We start from the raw sequence: 21,765 nt of genomic DNA on the forward strand, positions 1-21,765 counted from the left end.
ATTTATACAGGAACATGTATGAGGTTTGATGAGAGTAGCTTTTCCTTCCGTAGTGCCATCAATGCTCTCCACTTCTGATGTGAGAAAATCGCATACGCTACCCTGGAGACTGAAACACGCTGACGTTGGCCAAAGATGGTGCGTTGAGCCATATGTTGACCCAAATCATCAGGAGATTTTGTGGGTTTCGTGTCCCAGCTTTGTTGCGTTCAGGCCCTCCCTTGTGTTTGTCAGGCTTCCAGGGACTGATGTCTGGCGTTCCCACCCTGTCTGCCACCCAGTCCCAGCGAGCTTTTTGCTGAAACAGGAGCCTTTGATTTTTCATTTTGAAATAACTTTGGGGGTTGAAGTTTCTTTCCTGGGTGTTTTTTAAGATTTCAGATGAAAAGACTAAAAAGGCTATATCAAGAACAAAATCTTTTATGTTGGGGACAAATGAAATGTTTCCCGTTCCCCCCTCACTCCCCTTCCTTTTTCCTAATTTGATAATGGTTTAAAATATAAACTGGAGTCAACCAGAAATGACGTTACAGTGCTATTATCCTCTTTTTCCTTCCTTTCCTTGGCACTGATGCATTGCACTGCCTGCATCCTGACTTCCCCAGAAGACGCTTCCCGGGAGCCTCTTTTTCCGCAGAACTCCAACCCCGGCTCCCCAGGTTGTTCCTGTATGTACCAGATTAATGACATCAACTCCACCAGTCTGTATTTGCGGCTGCAAAAATAGCAAGGTGGTGACTCAAAATGAAAAGTGCTTTCCAAGTGGTTATGTTGTACTTAGTGGATTAACCAGAACCCCTCGGAGGAGGCGGATGAATGTCGAGGAGGAAGAGGTTGTTTTGGAGATTTGGTGCGAAACTTCTTTTGACTGACAGCATTCTGTGACAGTTCCCAAAAGCAGTGCTTTTTACTGGCTCCTGAATTTGCTTATCTTTTGGCAAATCTCCTCCCCAGCCTGCTGCCTCTCCTCCTTGGGATACTGAGACATTGTAAAGGAACAACAAAAGAAACACCTGGCACGCTGCCCCCACGGCACAGGGACATGGGATGAATGCAGCTCGGGAGTCGGTTCTCAGCAGATGGGCTTGTAGCGGAGCGACAGCTCCTGCAGCCCTCAGAGTCATTTTGGCCCGGGTGACCAGAATTTTGATCATGTGTCCCTGATTCTTTTCTGAGCTGCTGCTGACTTTTAAGACCTACTGCATGGCTAACTGATGGAAAATAAAACCTTTATAAGCGCTACCGGGCGCAAGGGTGGGGGAGGATGGTATTATGAAAGCCACATATGGCACGCTGGCCTATGCTATAGCTGTGTATTTCAACTGTGCTCTGCAAACTTTGCCCCTGCAGACTGATGGAAAATGGCTAGATGGAGCATGGATTCATTTTCTAAAGGAAATGAGGATATAAATTCATTTAAGAAATGACATGCCAATTTTTCTTGCTCCGTTTTCCTCTCATAATAAACGGTACAGCTGCCAGGAATTTTTGTGAAAATAACACTTGCTTTCTTCTCTCTCTTTTTTTTTTTTTTTTTTAAATCCTGCTCAAACATTATAAAAGACCCAAAGCCAGATATATCATATTTAAGATCTCAGCAGAGGTAAACCTCACTAAAGAAATGAAGATCTGTCCCTGTCCCCACTGACTGATGACAGTGATAGCGACATAGGCTGCAACATTACTTCCTCAAAACTTGGAGAAAATATATAACCCATTTACTTAATGGACTGAGCTATAATGTCATCAGTTAAGTGAATCCCGTGAATAAAGAACAAGATGAAGTAATTGCTTCCAAAACATTTCTGGAATGAAGTAAAGCTTCACAGTGACTGGTCTCCTGGGGTCCCATTGATAACCTCTTTTGAGCAAAGTGTGTTCTTCTGTGGTGCAGAGATCCTTTTCCAGGTGTTATTAAGGACTTAATTTACTCGCCAGGGTTAAAGGGGGCAGCTTGATCTAACCCCACTGAGCCTAGGTTTGTGGATTGCCATCTTGGTTTGGCTTAAAACACAGCAGCTGGAATAAGAGCCCGCTCTAACCGCGCTGGTTGAAATCGGCACGGAGGCATAGTGCCAAGTGCTGCTAAGCTTGTGAGGGGCCATAATAAAGTCTTAATGCCTCCGGAAGACACTGGTCTAATGATCTGAGCACAACTCCCGACGTCGGGCCCCTTGGCCTGTGTGCCATGAGCACTGTGCAGGGCTGGGAGGTGGTTACCAGCATCCGCGCCCCAGGCGTGGTGGTGCAGGCGGAGACGCGCGTGCGCTCCGCAGCTGGCACTTGCGGCGGCGTAGGTCAGCACTGGCACAGCCAGGGACCACCACCACCACAGAAGAGTGGCTGTGGTGCCCTAGGATCCAAGCCCACGCCTCTGCGCGGGCACAGGGGCCTGCTGGCTTCAGCCTGTAGCCCAGAGCTGTGCTGTGTGCCATGGCTGCCGCTTCGAACGCCAGCCCCGGGGCTCCTGCTCTTCACTTTGCCTCTGGCTCCGTGTGTGGCCAAATTCTGGGGGAAAACAATCTGAAGTGCACAAACTGGCATGCATATACTGTATTTCAGCTATCTTTCAGGAGGTGCTGAGCACCTGTAGGTTCTATGTCCAGCAGTTATAAACATAGCCAAGAAATGACACAGAAAGCTGGGGGGGGTGTCCCAGCTGAGCCAGTTTCAAAACAAATGAAGAAACTCTGCTCATCTCCTGGGGCAATCATTGCTCTTTGACTGCTGTGGGACACCAGCAGAAGCAAGGTCTGCAGTGTTTTCAGCTTACCTTTCACTTGGCTTTGTTTTTTTTCTTAAGAGGCAAATAAACTGGCGAGAAAAGGCCAGTATGGCATCCCACAGCAAAAGCAGCGAACGAAAGGCTTGCCTGTCACCGAGCGGCTTGGTGAGACACCCTCTCTTTGCTCCAGGATTTCAGGGCTGCTGAGCCCCTGAGATCTAGGTCTAGGTCTTTTTCTGATAATGAAAAGAAACAGCTGTTGGAAATGCCCGTTTTGTAGTCCAAAGGATAGAAGAGTTGTTTTCCTGAATCTTTGCAGCTTTTACTGGTAACCTGTGACAAAATCAGAAGACTAGGTTGGAAGGGACATCGGGGGGTCATCCAGCCGGACTATCTGCTCAGGGAAGGGCTATTTTCAGAATCAGATCAGATCTTGTAAACTAATCAGTTCAGCCCTTGGATATCATTTTTAGAGGTTTCTGCCTCTGTAGCCACACAAAGAGCTAATCTGGCATTTGGCACAATGAATTAGGCAGACATTTCCAGCTCGAGAGCAAAAGCAAGATAGAGGCGAGAAACTCTTGAGGTAGGTCAGCCGTGGGCAGGATAGCTCATTTCTTTGTCTGTGGCAGATCCATTTGGCAAGGTTCCCACCCCTGATTCCCATCTTCCCTCCTGTCCCCGCTGCCTGGCTGCCGAAGGTCGTGGGACCCTCATGGTTGTGCAGAGTGCGAAACGAAGTGCTCGTGCGGCTGTGCTCCGGGGGTCAAAAACCTTGGGGAACAGGGGCAGGAATGGGAATGATAATTGTTCACCAACTGTGCTTACAAAGCAAAATTAGCAGCCTTCCCTTGTTCCTAACTCTCCTTCCTTATCCTTTGCACAATGCCCGTCTGCCCTTCTCATGTGATTTTTGTATTATTTCCCTCAGCAATATTATTTGCACAATGTTTTTTTTTTCCCCACACACTTATTTTTCTGGCTACTTCACATTGTCTGAAATGTTTAGTTCTTTCCATCTGACTTAGAGGTTTCTGGTCTTACAGTTACTCTGGAAAAATTTAAGTGCTTAATTAACGTGCAACTACTGGAAGGGAAGAGAAAAAGGAAATACACAATCACGTTCTTTTTGTTTGACAGAGAGGAGTTGTACAAAACACACAAAAACGGGTTTCATCAAGAGATCTGGATTCTCTTCCCATCCCAGTGTCTTGTGCGATTTCCAGCCAGTGCCTCATTTCTCTAAGCCTCCTTGCCTACCTCCTGCTGTGTCTTGCTTTTCTTTCCCATTCACTTATTTTCTTATCTGTTGAGGTGGTGAGCAGCTTAGGGCAGGCACCATCCAACCTAAAAAGTACCTGCGTCAGCTAGCAAAGCACCTGCCCTGTGATCCCTTTGCACTCAGTGGGGAGGGGAGACACCTCAGAATGATTCAGATCTTAAGTGGGATAAATCACAGCTCTTAAAAAACCTTTTTCTCTCCATTAGCTGCAGTGGGAACCTAAAACTATTATGTTGCTAACCTGGGAAGAGAAAAGCTAGTGGGAACATATGCAGGCTGGAGCATATGCAGTGTTTATCACAAGTAGCTCAGCTGAAAAACACCTAACTGTAAAAAATTATAATGCTAGGAAAAGCTACTTTTCCTGAGTTTCTTTCACACAAAAAATCCTGTTGCTGAATATCACTATCAAAGCAAGCAGAGCAGGAACAACTTGAGCTCTTTTTTTGTAATAGCAGTGAAGGACTGTAAGCAAAGTCAAGCACTGTTCTTCTGGGAATAAATAAAAGAGCAAGGATCTGTATTAGAGAAATCCTTATGGAAACTTAGAGGAGACATAAGGCCTGATACTTCGTTTGCAAGGCAGAGTAGAGTAATGAAGATGCAGTGATTGGAGTGGGGAGTTTGTCCTGTCAGGTCGTTCTTTAGTGGAAGCGAATATTCTGTGAAGCTCTGCGTGATGAGCAGACTGCCTCATTAGAGCCAACCTAGGTGGAAGAATTACTTTGAAGGGGAAAGGAACTGCATGATGTTTAGCTACCTGGCTTCTGAATGAAAAAGCTTGTAGGATTAAGACAGCAAAATGTGGAACACCAACAAGAAGTCTCACTTAAAAAAAATGAAGAACCTCTACCCCCAAACCTCTCAATAGGCCAAACAGTCTTTTGAAATGTGGTATTTTATCTGAGAACAGCAGTAACAATGGAGCATGGCAGTCAGTATGGTGTTTCTGAAGGCAGTTGCAGCTGCTGGGTGTGAGGATGGAAGAACAGGTCTCTGTTAGCTGATCTGGTGGAGTCACCTCTCTCTGTCCAGCCGCATCATTTTCCATACATCCCTGCTGCACTCTCCTTGCTGCCCTACTCTCCCCTTATCTTTGCTCCCATTACGTCTCTTTCTGGTTGGATTATTTTTGATAGATAGATGATTTCCTCAAAAAAGCACATATTCATGGAGATAATCTGTCATTTGCCACTATGCCTTTGTGTGTTTTGTTTCCCTTCCTACTGTGTGTTGGGGTCACCTTTAGCTTTAGCTCTGGAAGAGGGGAGTTGGTTTTTCTTGTCCTGCTACCCTGGGCTTGTGCAGTGCCTAGCAGCACAGAGCTGTATTCTGCTGCCATAAACTCTCCGATGAACCACTCCTGCATGTGCTGAGTTGTAGGACATCACCCAGCTAGTGGGTGAGAGTCTCTACAGTAGCTACAGCCACTGGTTAGGTAAAATAGCAATAAAATTCCGATAAGTAATTTGCTAAAGCCTTTTCTCAGATTTCCTTCTGCAAAATTATGACTCGGGCACCACCGTGTTCAGTGGTCCACTCTTCAAACAATGACTGTTTTTCACCGAACAGGGTACTGAATCCATTCCCTAGGATGTGTTAGGTCTTTGTGCAAGCACCGCGCCGAGGTGGTGTTGTTATGGTAACTCTTCTGTATTAGTCTTGATTCTGCATATAGTGCGATTATGAATGCTGTTGTTTTAAAATAATCCGAGCCATCTCCAGTCCAGGGAACCAGCATTGCTCAGCAAGACCTGCACATCCACACTGAGGCAGAGCTGCTTTACCATATGTTGTTAAAATAAAAAGTTGATGAGGGAAAATAACACATCAGAAGTATTTCTGTGGAAAAATCAATGGAGAAGTCCACATTTCCCTTGAACTTTTCTTCACAGCTATGAGACACCTACTTTTTTTTTTCCTTTTAAACTAATTCATCCTTGGTTCTCAGGTAGTCACACGTCCAAATAAGCAAGACTGCAGTGTACTAACTGAGATGATTATATAAGCTGTGATACTTACACAGAGGCGCTTTAGAAAATCCCACTTTCGCCCAATTCTGTCGAGGTCCAGAAATTGTACACCCTTGCCAGCCCTTCCTCAGTATACCCCGAAAAAGCCAGGGCAGGGAGCTGGAAAGCAGCGCGCACGTGCAAAGAGATGGCGTCTCCTTGGGCGAGGAGGCAGGGCCAGCTGGGCGCCCAGGGCAGGGTGAAGCATGGAGCACTGTGCGAGGAGGGAGAGGGGACGTGCTTCCGGCCTTCTCTAGCGTAACTGAGACTGCCCTGAGGCGGGCGGTGAAAATCCCGGCAAGCTCCCCGCGGGAATAGCTCCCTCAAACCAGGCAGGAAACTGCTAACCTTTATCCCTGCAGTAGAGAAGGTCCGAGCCAGCGTCCTGACCCACAGAGCCCAGCGCGCTCAAGCTGCGAGCGGTTTCTTCAGATCAAAGTCTGAATTTCGCAGCTCCAAACTTCCTCTTAACTTGCAGTCTCCAGCCCAAAGCCTCTTTGCCCTGGCCGGCAGCTACCTCTGCCGCTGTGGCCATATACAGACCCCTCCTGCGAGGCTCCTGCCGACACTGCCGCAGTGGCCTACAGTGCAAGGGCCTCTTCTTGCCCCCTCCCTTTCCAGGTTGAATCCGCTTTTCACTTTCCTGGGTGTGAAGCAGCTCAGATCTCAGTGCGATAGTGAGGACACACAAAACCACTCAGGACTGTGGCTCCAGCGTCCACAATTTGCCTCAAGGCTCCAAAACGTTCCCTGGATGTTGCCCTGGGGACTATAAACCCACTTCTATCTCTCCAGACTTTGAAGGACAGACATTTTCTCTTAAATAGACCTTCTCTGTTTTCATTCCCTTATTTATCTGGAGCTGATGCTTTAACACAGTAGAAGCAGCCAGGCACTAAAAACAAAGAGAAACTCGAGTCCTTGACTTCTTCTGAGACTTGCAGCCTGTCTTTCTTTAAGAAAAAAAAAAATCTAACAAACAGAGAAAGCACTTTTACAGATTTGTCTCTTTGGCTTTTCTAAAACATCAAATAGGCAGAGCAAAGATTGGCGGTTTCTTCTACTTCATGAGATACTAAAAAAAAAAGAATAAAAATATTCACAGAATAAAAAAGAAAGAAACAAAAGATTCAATACACAAGGTGTTCCTTTGGTTTCTTGGGAAAATGTGCAGTGAGGCTCGAGATTGTTTGTCTGCATTGCAAACTTTCACGTTGAGCTTTTGAAAAATGTTTCATTTAACTTGATACTTGACCCTCTCTGTGGATAATGTGTCTCCAAAATGAAGGGAGGGAAGGAGGAGGCAAGGAAGAAGAAAGGAACTGTCTTTGTTCCTATAATCTTCAAAGACTGCAACATTTCTGCAGGGTTTCTAGATAAACTGTGAGGGAGAGCTGTCCCGTCCTCCCCGCCGCTCCGGGAGACGTCGTCCTCCGCCCCGTCTGGTGGAGGGCTGATTTCACTTTCTAACCGTTTGCTGCAGCATGTTTTACCAGGCCTCAGCTGCAAATAAACCAGATCACCCAGCTGGGCTGGCCTCAGCAGGGAGCATTACCACTTCCAAGGCTTTTCGCTTCGTGTTCAGGTACTGAAGGCGGCAGACACCAGTAATAGAGGAGGAGGGTGAGATGGCCAGACGTCCAAAAGCGCTCTGAGCTGCATGGGATAAGTGGGATTTCTTACTATGGCAATTTCCCCTTCTTGGGCGACTTTGGGTGGAAGTGCCCTGATTGCTTTTGCCGCTAACGAAGCGCCGGCTGCTGCCGGCGTGCGCACTGTGAGTGCTGAGGGGATGAGCAATTGCACGGCGCTTCGGTGGGGCGGTGCGATCAGAAATGAGGAAAGCAGTGCCCAGAGAGGGGGACAGCCCCAAGGGCCTAGTTCGGCCCAAAAGCAGTTTGAAAAAGTCTGGAAAGCAGTTTGGGTGTTGGTTTGGCAAACAGCGCACTAGTCGTCCTGGCAGGCCTTGCCATTCCCTTCCTGCCTCGGCGAGGGCTTCGCAGTCTCTGTAAAACCTCGCCATTTATTGAAGCGCGCAGATAAGGACTTGGGGCAGCTTGTATTTCAGGCAGCCAGGTCTGAAGCTCTTGGCCCTGGCCTTGAAGAGAAAAATGAAGCTGGTGCTGAACACAGAGTGTGGTTCTCACGTGGGTTTTTCTGTCGCCACCATGTGAGACTAGCGCATGCATGCAACAGGCGCTGAGCCACAGCCACCAAACACATCCAGACTGCCAGCTGGACTTCAACCAGACATCCAAAGGTGAAATCTTATCTCCATGCCCGAGAAAAAAACAGGAGGAGATGCAGATGGTCCCAATAAACCATTGCAGGAAACAAAGTACGCTTGATAAGGAGCAAGGGAAAAAGAGGACGAGAATTCCTAATGTCAGTGATTCTGTTAAAGACTTTGACCATGCCTTATGGGAAACTGCAAAGTTAAAATATAAATAAACTGACTTTAAAACCTCAATATTGCAACAGTAGCGGCTGAGTTGAATTTAAATTACCTTCTGTAATTCTTGGAATGTCTAATGCTCTAAGCAAGTGTGATGTTTTTCTTACCTCTTACATAACTCTTTTTTGGTCAAATTTCTGAAGCAGTGTATTGATTTTATTTTTTTAAGGCAGAGATTATCAAGCCTGTTATAAGCTGCTTACAAATAAGATGCAAGGGCTAGGCATAAGGAAGAGAACTAACAATTCAAACAGGAGGGGATTCTTCTCAAAGTCTTGTCCAAGGGTCCTAACCCTTTTCTCAAAAGTCCCTGAGTATCAAAGAAAGATATGGATGGAAGCATCGTATTAGTGACTGTTGTTTTGTTTTATTTATCTGCTGAGTGCAGTACAGAGAAGGAATCATTTCCCAGCTCTAAATTACTGTAGGTCTTGTCCACAAATAGGACCTAAGTGCTCGAGACTACATTGTGCATTTGCTCTTTGCATTCTGAAAGACCTGTTGGCTTGAGAAAAAGGCAGTTGTGTATCTGCTCATAAACAGTGAAAACCAGACAGCCGCACACGTAAGATCTAATTTGAAGGTTTAGTTTTGTCTTCACCATCTGAATAGGAATGAGTATTACATCAGCAAGAGCACAGTCTAGCCTCCTCAATGGCTCAGCATTTGGGGATAAGTCTGTGAAGACCTGCAATGTTCTGTCTTATTGATATAAGATTATATTATAATATAATAATACTATTATGCCTCTACTGAACAAAAAAATGATTCTATAAACCCCGATGGGTGGTTTTTTCCCCTTCTAAAATGGTATATGAGAGAAGTAAATCTATGGGACACTCAGACTGACTGCTGATTCATTTCTGATTCATAAAAATAAACAGATAGCAAGACATATGTCTGAGCCAAACAGCATTTACTCTGTGGGAACATGTAAATGTAATAACACTCTTTAACAGGGTTAAACAATATTAGCCCTCTGATTTGTCATTATTAGTGTCACTAATTCTAGTTTCATGAACATCACTGAAAATATATGGCACGCAAAAAACAACTACCATAATGTGAGCACATCCATCTGTCTTTCCAGAAGAAAAACAGGCTTGGCAGGGACTGCAGTTCTGCAAGGATTTGAAACAACAACTTTTTATTCATTAGAATGTGGTTATGGTCTGAAAATGGACTTGGGGGAGAGGAGGAGGGAGAGAAAAAATGATCTCTCATTACAGACAGCACTTAGCCATTCCAGTTTGTCTTCCATTGGCAATCTGCACTGACAGATACAATGGCTTATTACTGTCCCCATTGAAGCCAACAGAAAAATTCCCTGTTGAATTCAGTGGGAGAAAGACCAGACCCCAAATCTGGACTCCTGTCAACAGTGGGGAGCCAATGTCAGTCTAAACAGAGCAAATTTGGTTTCTTTTCTGCCCCATGTGTCTTCAGCAAATTGCCAGCTAAGTGTTGAATCCAGACTCTTTATAGCTCTTGAGGAGAGCGGCTGGTCAGGCTTTGCCAGGCTTGTGGAGTTTGAGGCTTTGTGAACCTCATGAAATATTTACTAGGTTTGCAGAACATGATTGACTTTTGCAAACCAATTCTCCTCTGACTGCAGGGCAGGGCTCACCTCTTTACCACGATGCTACCGTTTTGTCTGGGTGTCCATGTGCAAGTGCACATGAAGGCAGTGGTCGAAATGTGGCATCTGCACAGGCGTGTGCTTCCCCGAAGCCACAACCTGGACCAAGCCTCTTCTCCAGCATGTCCCTGCCTTGCCCTCCCTCCCCTCCTCGCCTGCTGCGCAGATCGCTTGTGCCATGCCCATGAGTCTCACTTTGTACAAAGCCGGACGCAGTGGGGCTTCCCTTCGAGCTGCGAGGGGCTAATACCAATCAATAACAGTTCCCCAAGCGGAAGAAACGCCTCCGCTGCAAATGAAGGGCCAAGCTGTGATGAAGCACTGAGCTGGAAGGACAGACTGAGCCGTCTTCTGCCCCTGCACGTGCCAAATAAGCCAGTGATAACTGCAGCCCGCGAGGGAGCTTGGGGGTTCGTGGGTACCTTGCGGGGCCAGAGTTACCTCCGGACGGAAACCGCACCCCAGTGGTCAGCGATTCCCCGCAGGGAGCTCCAGCTTTTCCCCAAGCCCTACCAGCAAGAGAGGGGCTGCTCGGGGCGGGCGAGGGGCACACACAATGGATGTCACCAGCAGCGTCTGGCTGCAGGAGCTGAGCACAAAGCAGTAGGAGACGGGGCCAGAAGAGGGTTTCCGAGGTACGTGGTCTCTGCCTCGTTAACCTGTTCTGAAAGCCACCGGTGCAGAGAAGGCACCAGGGCTGCCTTACCCAGTCTGGTCCGGGATTTCCCTCCTCCCGTCTGTAGTTGGGAAGGTGTTTTCCTAAGGCCTAACCTCAGTTGTCTTTGCTGTAAATAAGGTGATTTCTTAAGGCACAAGAAGAGCAGCTGATCATTGTCCTCTTTGTAACAAACTTCTGCATATTGGAAGACTTTTATCGTATCTTTCCTCATTCTTTTCTAGACTAAATAAACCCAATTCCTACAACCTTTCCTTACCGGTCATGTTTTTCAAATCTGTTATCATTCCTGTTTGCTTTTCTCTGGCCTCTCGCCAGTCGATCTATGTCTTTCTCAAATTACGGTGCCCAAAGCTGGACACCCTGCTCTTATTTTGCTGCTTTGGATATAGGAGGAAAGTGAGGCAAACGGAATTAGCATGAGATGAGGAGCTGATTTTTAATCCCCTCCATTATCCCTGAGCTGGATAGCACTGCTGCAGGGTTTTAGCAGAAAAAAAAGAGCCAAAGCGGGAGCTCACTGAAGCACTGAACATCAAATTACATCCATTCCTAGTTATGACCAACTCTTAAATTATGCCAAGTCCTAATTAACCCTGAGGTTATTACTTTGCTCGGATAAATATTCACCTGTACATTCACCTCCGATGGGGTTTTGGAGACAGCGTGAAAAGTTTGTCTTGCTTCAGCTCGACTCCTGCCAGCACCTCTCCCTCTCCACTGCGTTCCCGCAGTGATCCCACCACTGAGTGGATCACAACGGATATCGCTGTGCCGACTGCGGGAACAGGGGGAGGACACTGTTGTCATGTCCATGTTCTATCTGTCATCTACTGGTAGCTATTTATACTGCGCTTATCGCAGTGGTGGGGATGAGCACTGGGTAATGGTAACGCATTAGAGAGTCTTTGAAGCAGAGAGCTGAAAAAAGAAAGATACTGTTGGTTTTTTAATGTGCTAGACTGAGCCCGGGAGGGAATAGCTACCTGTCACAGCACGGGGACCGCTCTGCAGGCGCGGCGTCTCCGCAGACCCACAGCCTTCCAGTGGTGCCCAGAGTCCCTGAAAAATCACAGTCTGCGTCGGAAAAATGCAAATCCCTTCAGGACTGAGCTCCAGGGCTTTAATAGCCGCATGTTTTATTCAGCCTGTTTCCCCTGTGCTGTATGTTGTCCTTTATGTGTTTTCAATATTTAAAGCCTGTTTTTTATGACAGTGTTTCTTCTGACATTTCCACCCAAATTTTCTTTTTCCATGCCTCTTCATTCCAGAAAAGGTGTGTTTTTGTGCACTGTCCTCCTACAGTTGTGAAATCTCTGGGTGTCCATTAAGATGAAAAGAATGACAGAAAATTATATTAGTTTTATTATCTATGGTAGCAGTGCTAGTGAAAAGGTGGGAGCCATATCTGTTTGGGCTGTGTAGCACATGTAGAGGCAGAGAACAGGACATGGCAGCACCTGGATTACTCATTTTGACTTTTTCTTAATTCTATTTTTCCCCTCAATTGATTTGTAAGGAATCATCATTGCCTTTTATTGTTATAAACTAAGCTGTGCAGGAGGTTTAAATGAAACCGTTCAATTTTTTAATCTTCCACTTCCTTCATGAACAAACCATTCCCCAAACACGGCATTCGGTGCCACTGGTGATGGGAAATCAAGAACCATTTTTAAATAGATCCATTCTCCAGACAGTCCTGCCGTTGACAAATCCAGTTAATAATATTACACAATTTTAGAGAACACGGAGAAATGTTATATCTACTCATTCACCTGCAGAATAAGTTAACGCTGCATGTCAGGATTTAAAGTGGATTGTCTGTAATTAGGCTGCTATAAAACATAAGTATAGTGGTCACAGACAATAAAACCCAAGGAAGTATCTTTGCAGTATGTCAGAGCACAGGCAGTTATACATGACCGTAACAGTCTTTCACAGGAGGCTCATATACAGAAAAAGACTAACGTGTATGTGCATATATAAATGTATATACACACAAGCACACACACGTTACAGAGATAGGTCTATCAATCAGTCGCATCAGTTATATATCGCCTCCAGGGAAAACAGAACTTGGGTTTGGGGAAATTTAAAGGAATTATTTTTAACCGAACATGATTACATCTACGTCTGTGATCCTGCAAGACACTGGGGTTTCTCTGTCGTCTTCCGTGTTTTCCCTGGACACTATGTAGGAAAATGAACAAAGCAGAAATGCAGGGATCTGTGGTGCTCTGGAGACAGAGGCAGCCTCTTGTATGGCTGGGAGAGGGGAGCCGACACTCTTCTTTCCATCGGAGTCCAAAGCTCCTTGATAAAGACAGATATGCTATCGCTCTGCCAACGCAGAGGACATCCTTTGAGGGCTCTGGAAGCTTTGGAGTCACTCTGGATGCTGTTGATGGCAGGTTGCAGCTCCAGAGAATTGTTCTGCCGCAAGAACAGGGCTGCTTGTTCCCTCTGAAACAGGATATTGAGGGGTGGGGAGTCCCTGCTGACCGGGGTGCCAGGACTCTTGGGTTCTATGGCCAACTGCACAGCCCCACCTGAGTGCTCCACGCTCTTAGTCCTCTCCTTTGCCATGCAGGGATGGTGGCCGGGGGCTACAGAAGAAAAGTGCCGTATTGGTTGCTTTGGTATCGCATGGTATCACTTGGTATCGCATGGTATCACTTGGTATCGCATGGTATCGCCCGGTGCAGAAAGGCTCACGGCCGTGCCCACTGGGCGAGTGCGCCCAAAGTGCTTACCCTTGCTTCAGACGAGTCGAGCTGCAGCTTGGCTACGGCGCTCACGTCTGTCAGCTGCATGGCTAATGGCTCTACTTTTCTGGAAAGATGAAATATACGGTTGGGCAATAAAAGAAAAGCTGGAAAGAAAGATTTATAATTTTCCCCTTAAGCCTGTCATTCATGTCATTAATATAGATGTGATTTAGGAGGGCAACAACTTTTTCTTCTTTTTTCTTCTTTCTTTTTTTGCTAAAAGCTTTGTGTATGTACCCACAGTCTGACAACCAAATGGGCCTGCCTTTCTTTTTTCCCCTCCAATATGTGGATTGCTTCTAATTCTGTCAGTCAAATGGAGCGGCAGTTTCGGGAGGGGAGTGATTAAGGCTCCCTCAGAATAAAGGACTGCATGCTGTGCCTCTGCTATTCATCAGAGCTGGAGGTGGAAGAGCCATTCCGGGCTCCTGAATAACGGGATTTTTTCAAACGTACAAAACACACCTTAGAAATACTGTACAAACAAAGCTCCAAATCTCCAAGTGCTGTGCTTATTTTCTGTTTATTTCTTCATTCTTTATTTTCACTTCTCATCATGTGCTCCAGCACCCCGCTCAGCCCAGGCGCTCGCCCGGTGCTTGACTGCAGACTCACTCAGCAAAGCACTTGGCAGTTCCTTAATTTAAGTCTGTGCTTAACTCACTAAAATCAAACGGATTTAAGCTTGTGGTTAAAGTAAAGCCTTTTATTATATAATTTGTTAAAAGAAACTTCCCGATTAGAACTGAATGCGTGGGTTTGGTCATTGGGGGTGGGGGGCAAAAAATGCAGAGCAGGTGATACTGCAGTGTTTCCCAAACCAGTGTCAGTTTACCAAAATATTTGTGTAAGAAAAAAAAAATATAAAAAAGTACAATATTTTTTAAGGTGTTTCTAAGCAAAACATTTCCATTTTTTGCACTGTAATTTTGCAATTTCTTCCAGCATTATTTAGAAATGTTTAAAAACAACTTATAATGTAAAAAAAAAGCCTTTTAGTTATAGTCAAACAATATCTTTTATTTGACTTCAGATATTTTCTCTTTCCTTTTTGACTCCTCAAAGATTTTTGACAAACATTTCAAGTTCCTCTGAAACAGAAATACTGAATTGGTTTTAGACTAATATTTATCAGCTTTTATTGTTATTAATATTTATTCTTGACTACCAGAGAAGACTTTGTTTCTTTAGTTAAGCTGTTCCCTTGGAAAACAATATAAGAGCACCGGTGGACACACTGAAGCAGGAGCAGTGTCTGTGCATCTCTCCCCACCGGCCCCTCGGGGTGGCCAGCCCAGATGTGCTGCTTTCCAGCTGCTGCAATAGCAGCTCCTCGCGCGCCGTGTGTGAACCCAGAGCTGCGTCTCTCCCCAAAGCCAGGGCGATGCTTCCGTCTTCCTTCCAGGCTGGGAACCCTGCAGCTTCCCAGCTCCACCTCCAGCAAGCCTCCCACAGCGTTTTCCAAAGAAAAGGGAGAAGAGGGGAGATAGTTCTGGAACCCGTGAAAACACACAGACAAAAAAATGGAGTTGTCTCTCTACATTAGACTTAAAGTGGGAACACGGTCTGAAGTTTTTGTTTGCGATTCAGTTAAAAGATAAGCCCCATCTCCCGTCACCAGATACGCTACTGTCATTCGGGGCAACAAGGAGGTACCTGTCCTGGCGGCGGGCAGAGGAGCAGGAGCATTAGAGGCTCCTTCCACAGGTGGGAAACCAAAGGGCTGTGACTTATCAGGGGAGTCAGGGAGTCTGTGGCAGGGCTGGTAACTGATCCCCCGTCTCCCAAATATCAGTCCAGCACCACTGTCATAATGCTATCGTCTTCTCCATGCAGTTAAGAGAAAAAATATAGATGACTAGAAATTGTACTCCTACATACCAAGTGTATCGAATGGATGGTGGAGGTCCTCAGAGACCGAGCGTTTGTTGAAATGCAAGATATTACTTCCTGATTCCCCGCTATGTTTTATGGTGTGGCAAATTTATTATGGAGATAATATTCAATGCCCACACTTAACCGAATTTCAATCCAGGAGAACATATCCAGGTCAGGTTTTTTTCTCATCACTTTTAATGGCTGCAAACATCCTGCACATGTGAGTGACTGTAACAGCATGTCCGCTGTGTTTGCTAAGGTACAATGGAGTGAACACTTCGGTACAACATGGTAAATGTTTCATGAAAAGAGTATCAAATGGACTGTCTAAACCCCTCAGAGACTGTCTGCGCTGCATTCAAACACAGGACATTATTTCATGATTCCCTGTGATCCCTTTGGCATTGTAATTCTAAACTGTGCAAAGAGAAGTGGATGAAGGCGGATTACAAACTCTAGTCCATATAAAGAACCTGTAATTATTTGTTAAACTGTTGTGTTTAGTCTCCTGTTCTGCTCTCTCCAGACTGGGCTATGCAGTATTTTCCTGTTTAACTCCCTGACTGTATTACTAGTTTATAAGAACTGTGTGTACCTCCTCCTGTTTTCTCACAGGCCTGGAGATAGGATTTCTCCTTCAGATCCCAGGTGACAGCCCGAGCGCGTCTGCAGGCGGAGAATAACTGTCTGTGGGATACAAGCTCCAGTCCCACGCTGTGCTGGTGGGACATTTTTTGACCTGCCAGCAGACAGTTCTGTATGAGCGTTTAAGAGGTTTCCAGACATCTTCTCGTCCTTTTTTTTTTTCTTTTGCTCTTGTTTCCCCTTAGACATGATAGGATTTGTTTTGCTTCGAGCTAGAATTCCCCCTAAACTGCAAGAGTAAAGTATCTGCTTCTCTGTCCATCCTTTCTTTCTCAGTAAAAGTGTACGCTGCTTCATCTGGAGGTGTGTGTGTGTCTATACCTATATACGTCTCTATCTTATATGTATAGTCTCTCTTACCCTGTTCCACTGTGATTTAAAATAGCAACACTTTGCCAGCCGCTTCTCTCCCACCAGAGACAGGTAGGGTTATTTTGGAAGGTGCGAGGGTTGTTTGTTTTATTTTTTTTTTTAAGTCACCAAAACGGTGTTAAATATAATTTTCATGAAATGCTCCAAACCCACTGCATTTGCCTGGGTGTATTGTTTTTCAGGCTCTCTCCCACCTCTAATCAGCTATGATTCGGCACAGTTGGCAGTCTCTGCTCAGTAAGCAGACTGTCTGAATCACAACTCAGCCCTAGAAAGGATGGTCTTTCTAGGTCATGGCTAAATATACCAAGTATGGGGGTGAGGATGGAAAAGTTCCCATTCCAGCTGCTATCCTGCACTGAGTCTGCTGGGATAAAACTCCCCACCTTGCCGGCATATTGGGGAGCTTCATTCACTGGGATGTGCAAGGGGAAGAGGGAAAGTCCTACAGTGCTCCTACCCCGGCAGCAGAGAGGTCCCTTGGGGACACGGCATTTGGAAGTGGTTCAGAGCACCCTCGCTGCAGCTCTGAGCTGGTCGGAGAAAAGAGGCATCAAAGTAGCCACCGGTCACCTCGGCATGAACCAGGCTCATGTCTAAACTTAACACTGCCCTTTCCTAGGACTCCCAGCCGTGGTGGTAGGATTAAGAGGTCTGGGTTCACCTCCTCTCCTCACAGGGTGCCCTGCGAATGCGCTGGCCTGCAGGATGCTGCCCATCCTCAGGCAGTCAGGGATAGCCACCAGATCTTTTCCTGATTTTAGGGATACTTCCAGGATGGCTGGCTGGCAAGGAAAGCAAGCTCACGCAACCTTGCTGAGATACAGCTGTGCTGCGGAGGGCAGGGTATGGATGACATTCAGGCATGTTTGGATAAGGATGTCCCAGCTACTTCCCGAAGCACCAAGGCTGGCCGTGCAGCGAGAGCCAAGTGCTTTCTTCAGGGCTGACGTTTGCATGATGTCTTCTGAAGCACGTCAGTTATGGAAAGAGACCACTCCCTCCAGCCTGGTCCAGCTATTCCTCCAGCCCATGGCTGAGAGTTGGCAATCTGGCTGGAAAAATTAGAGCACAAATCCATGTGCTGTTTGAAATCAGTAATGAAACAAACTCCCTTTTCCAGGAGCAGGAGTACATTTCCATTGGCCTCTTCCTATTAATTCTGTAATACCATCTTTCATTTTTATGTAACACACTAGCCTCCTGCAAGAGTTTTCTTTCCTTTTAGAAGATGAAGCTTCAAGATTGTTACAGTTGCTAGAGGCAACTTTTCTGCAAAATCTTTTTATAAAATGTATTTATCTAATTAAAAATCTTTTAACAGCACCATGCCTGTAGGATCAAATATCTCATTTGTACTGTGCAAGGCTGGGGCAAGTGTTTGCTGCTTCTGTAGAATCACAGATAAACAGGGACTGGAGGGGCATAAAATGGCTGCTCCAAGTCAGCCAATCCTAATGCACCTTTTCCAATAAAAAAGTGGGATCTAAGATCTCTCTGGTTTATTATTGGAAGAAAAGTAATGGGGAGGGGGGAGGAGTAAGCTTATAATGGAGGCAATTCAACGTAGTTGGCAACAAGAGTAGAACAGCCTTACATCAGTGACATTTTCCAGCGAAACAAACCTGTTGTACAGAGAACAATTTTTAATTAACACTGTATCTCATGCGTCGAGGAACGTGAGCAAACTTCTTTATGACTTTACTGAAAAGTATATCCCAGTTTTTATTCTCCAAGAATAGATTCATGAGGTGAGTGGCAGGGAGGAGAGGGTTTCTAAATATGCATGTGAAACTCGGTACAAATCAACTTTGCAAGCATTTTATTGATTCTTTCATCTACTTCTTTTACATGATGTAGAGCACGGCATATTAAACATTAAATGGTGCTCAAAGTATCTTTAGGCAGACAAGACTTGGTTGAAGTTAGTGTGGAGTTTGAAGAAACCAAATACTTGATGCTCAGACTTGACGAGAAGGAGCCCAGGCGGGCAGCGTGGCCCCGCGCGCGCGGCAGTGCCGCTGACCTGCCCTGGCGTCTCTCGTGGCTCGAGGGGCTGCCGGTGGCCCACGGTGGACATCCCCCTGCTCTCCCGTCCCCGCTGCGAGGGCAGGGCAGCCGGCAGCCCGCTGCAGAGCCCACTGACTGGCACAACGAAGGGCAAAAAGCATTTTCTTTCTGGCGGCATGACCTTGTCCTGTGTGTTTGGCTCTTCTCTAACGGGGCAAGAATGCTGCCTGGTGAAATGTGGGGCACAAAGCTCAGACGGGGTACCGGAGAAGGTGACTGTTTTCAGGTGTTGGGTTGGTGTGAGCGACTTCCCGTGTTTGACAGTTCAGGGTGAAATCAGGAAGAAACTGGCAGTGCCGGGGCCGCGGCAAGGTTTCTGCTGCAGCCCAGGAGCCACACTGAAGCACGGTGTCATGTCTGGAGATGTTTCTCCAGAAACCAAAGCTACCGGATCACAAATTGAAACACTTACACTGTGGTTTCTTTAACCTATTCTAGCAAAATAACTTCTGCTCTTAATTAATTTACCCAATCAACATCAGACACCAAGCATTGCTAGCTATTGGCACGTCTGGTTTGGCTGCATTTCTCCCCGTTGCTGATGTGCACAGAGCTTTGCAAGCAGGAGCAAGGCAGAAGCTTGCACTGGCTACGGCCTGAACTAGCGTGCAGACAAAAAAACATAGAGAATGAGTTTAAAAAAGCACACGAGCATCTCTTTGGCTTTGCACATCTTTTGACATTCCAGGAACGTTGTTCAAAATATAGATTGCACTTACGGCCACAAAAGGAGGGTGATGATTTCCAGTCAAGCTGAAAAGATAAGTATTTCATGGGGAGTTGAAGAGGAATTAAAAAGAACTATCTATAAACCAATTGGTTTCACTTATGGTCCTGGGGCTCACCAGAGCTCAGGTGTTTGTCTCAGTGGGGTTCCCTGCTTGGCCTGTACCCCCCCACCGCTACTCCCACTAATGTGTATAGATTAGAGCTGGGTTGCAGACATAGTACTGGCATGTTGAACAGCGTAGATCATAGGGGAGCTGAATTTGTATGCTTTAGCACAAGTTAGATTGCATTTCTGAAATCCTAATAAGCATAAAGATGCATCCAGAGGGATTGTTGCAAACCAAAACAGAATAATAAGCTCATCCAGAATTTACCTAATGGACAAAAGGAAAGACGGTTCTCAAATAATGGGCACATCAAATGAACTAAAGAGCATCTCAGTAAGAAGCAATATGATCCTGTTCTGGGGTGCTGGGGCCTGCAGTGGGACACGGAGGAACTTTGCAAATTGTAGCTGTGTTGGAGAGAGATGCTGATGAGTGGGTAGCAGACTCTCTCCTAAATACAAGAGTCAAGGAAGTACTTTATGCATGGATGAATAATTGCTTTTATGAGGCGAAGTTCTTCATTGAAGCTAATGGAAAATTCGACATTGACTTCAATGGGATCGGCACTAGACCCGTAACAAGAAAATAATAATGGTCTTGTCTGTGACATAAAGCCAAAAAAACCCAAAACACAACAACAACAACAAGAAAGTCAGCATTCACAGCAGCCAAGAGCCTTCTGCATGGATCTAGCAACACTATACTTGGTGAATCATTTCTCTGTTAGATCGAGCATTTGTTCTGTTCCTGATTTATCTCCAAGCAAATTTAGACTACTCAAAATCGATTTGCTCGTTATAATTTTTCAATGCCTATGGGCAAACTCTTGGCTTCTGCTGTTTCCTATTGTTATTCCTGCTGAGCAATTGGTTCCCTGGCTCACGTGGGTCCGCTCTTCCTCCCTGCCTGCATGACGCAATGTTATAAATAGAGGGCTGGTAAAAATCACAGCTACCCGTCTTTCACAGAGGAGGGTTGGCATGGCTCAAAAGTGCTCTCTTACGCTACCATGGTTAGCCCCAAAATTCAGAGCTTCTTTTTTAGAGTCATTTCGAAGCACCTGTTCTTTACACGAACTGGGTGCACATGTCAACAGGTGATAAAGACAAGCAAAGCACAAAAGGCAGCAGCTAGGAAGACCTAAAAGCCTTAAATCTTAAAAGGGTTTCCCTGGGAGAGCCCCTGAATCAGGAATCTGAAAATCTCAATTAATGAAAATTATTTTGCTGATACAGGTTTTTCACAATAATTTGATTGGGTTGGATTGATATTTAGGAGGAACAGACCTAAAGAACATTGCTGGAAATGATCCTGGGGAGCCTGCTGAGTCTTAAAGGCAATACCAGCCCAGTGTCAGTACATTTTATGGACACTGCTACAAGTCCTCTAGCTGTTTTCTGGGTGGGGTTCAAGCAGTAGCTTGAAAAAAAAAGAGGGGATTTTACAGACCTCTGGCCTTTTCTGTCGAAGCTACTGCTTACCCAGGATCCCATCCAAGTTTTATTTAGATATTCCTATTTGGCCTCCCTGTTTACAACTTTAATTACATTTGGCTATTCTGCATCCCATCCAGTCCAGTTTTGTGCTTCACTGTGTGCTCTTCAACACTCAGAACTCATTACCTACAGGGGCACTGAGTGATCCTTTAGCCTTTATCACCTTCAGTTCCTCTGAAATTTGGGGATTTACAGCCCTGCCTATCCCAGAAGACCTTTCAGAGGAGACGTCCCATTGCGGGAGCAGATCCACTGGTATTAACCAGCGTAAGAAGCTCTGTTCCATGGCCCTGTCTGCAAGAGTAGCCCAGGCTTAGCTTAGCTCTGTTACGTACGAGTAAGATGCCGTTTCTAACTCACACAAGTAACATACAGGTTTGTCTTGCGTCAGACTAAGCAGCCCATCTGGTGTTGGGTTTAGCAGTGAGCCATTGTGCCTTTATTGGAATCTTTTGTTCTTGCAGTACCTTAATGCCTAAGACATTTTTTGGAAATGCTAAGAATTTGCATGATATGAAAATGCATGTTCCATTGGGCTTTCCAGTTAATTCTTTCTTTCCTCTCCTTTTTTTTTAACAAATACCGCTCAGTTGTATCATTGTTCATTTTTTTCTTTTATTTAAGCAAAATTTTCAGCCATTCAGCGCCTCTGTTGAGATTTTTTCTTTCATTACTTTATGGCAGATGAAAGTTAAGAGGTCCAATTACTAACATTTTATGATAGCACAGAATATTATTAAAGCACTTAAGAGGTTATTAACACCTTTTATGTACCTCATTATTTAAAAGCCTGCCATATTTAATCATTTTAGCACCATTAAATTGGCATTAACAACAACCCTATGACTTACACTCAGAAATGTCACCATTTGACAACACTAATGCAATAAAACATCTCACAGAAACCTGGA

This window comes from Phaethon aethereus (assembly GCF_964289735.1).
Source record: "Phaethon aethereus genome assembly, chromosome: 16".
NCBI lineage: Eukaryota > Metazoa > Chordata > Aves > Phaethontiformes > Phaethontidae > Phaethon > Phaethon aethereus.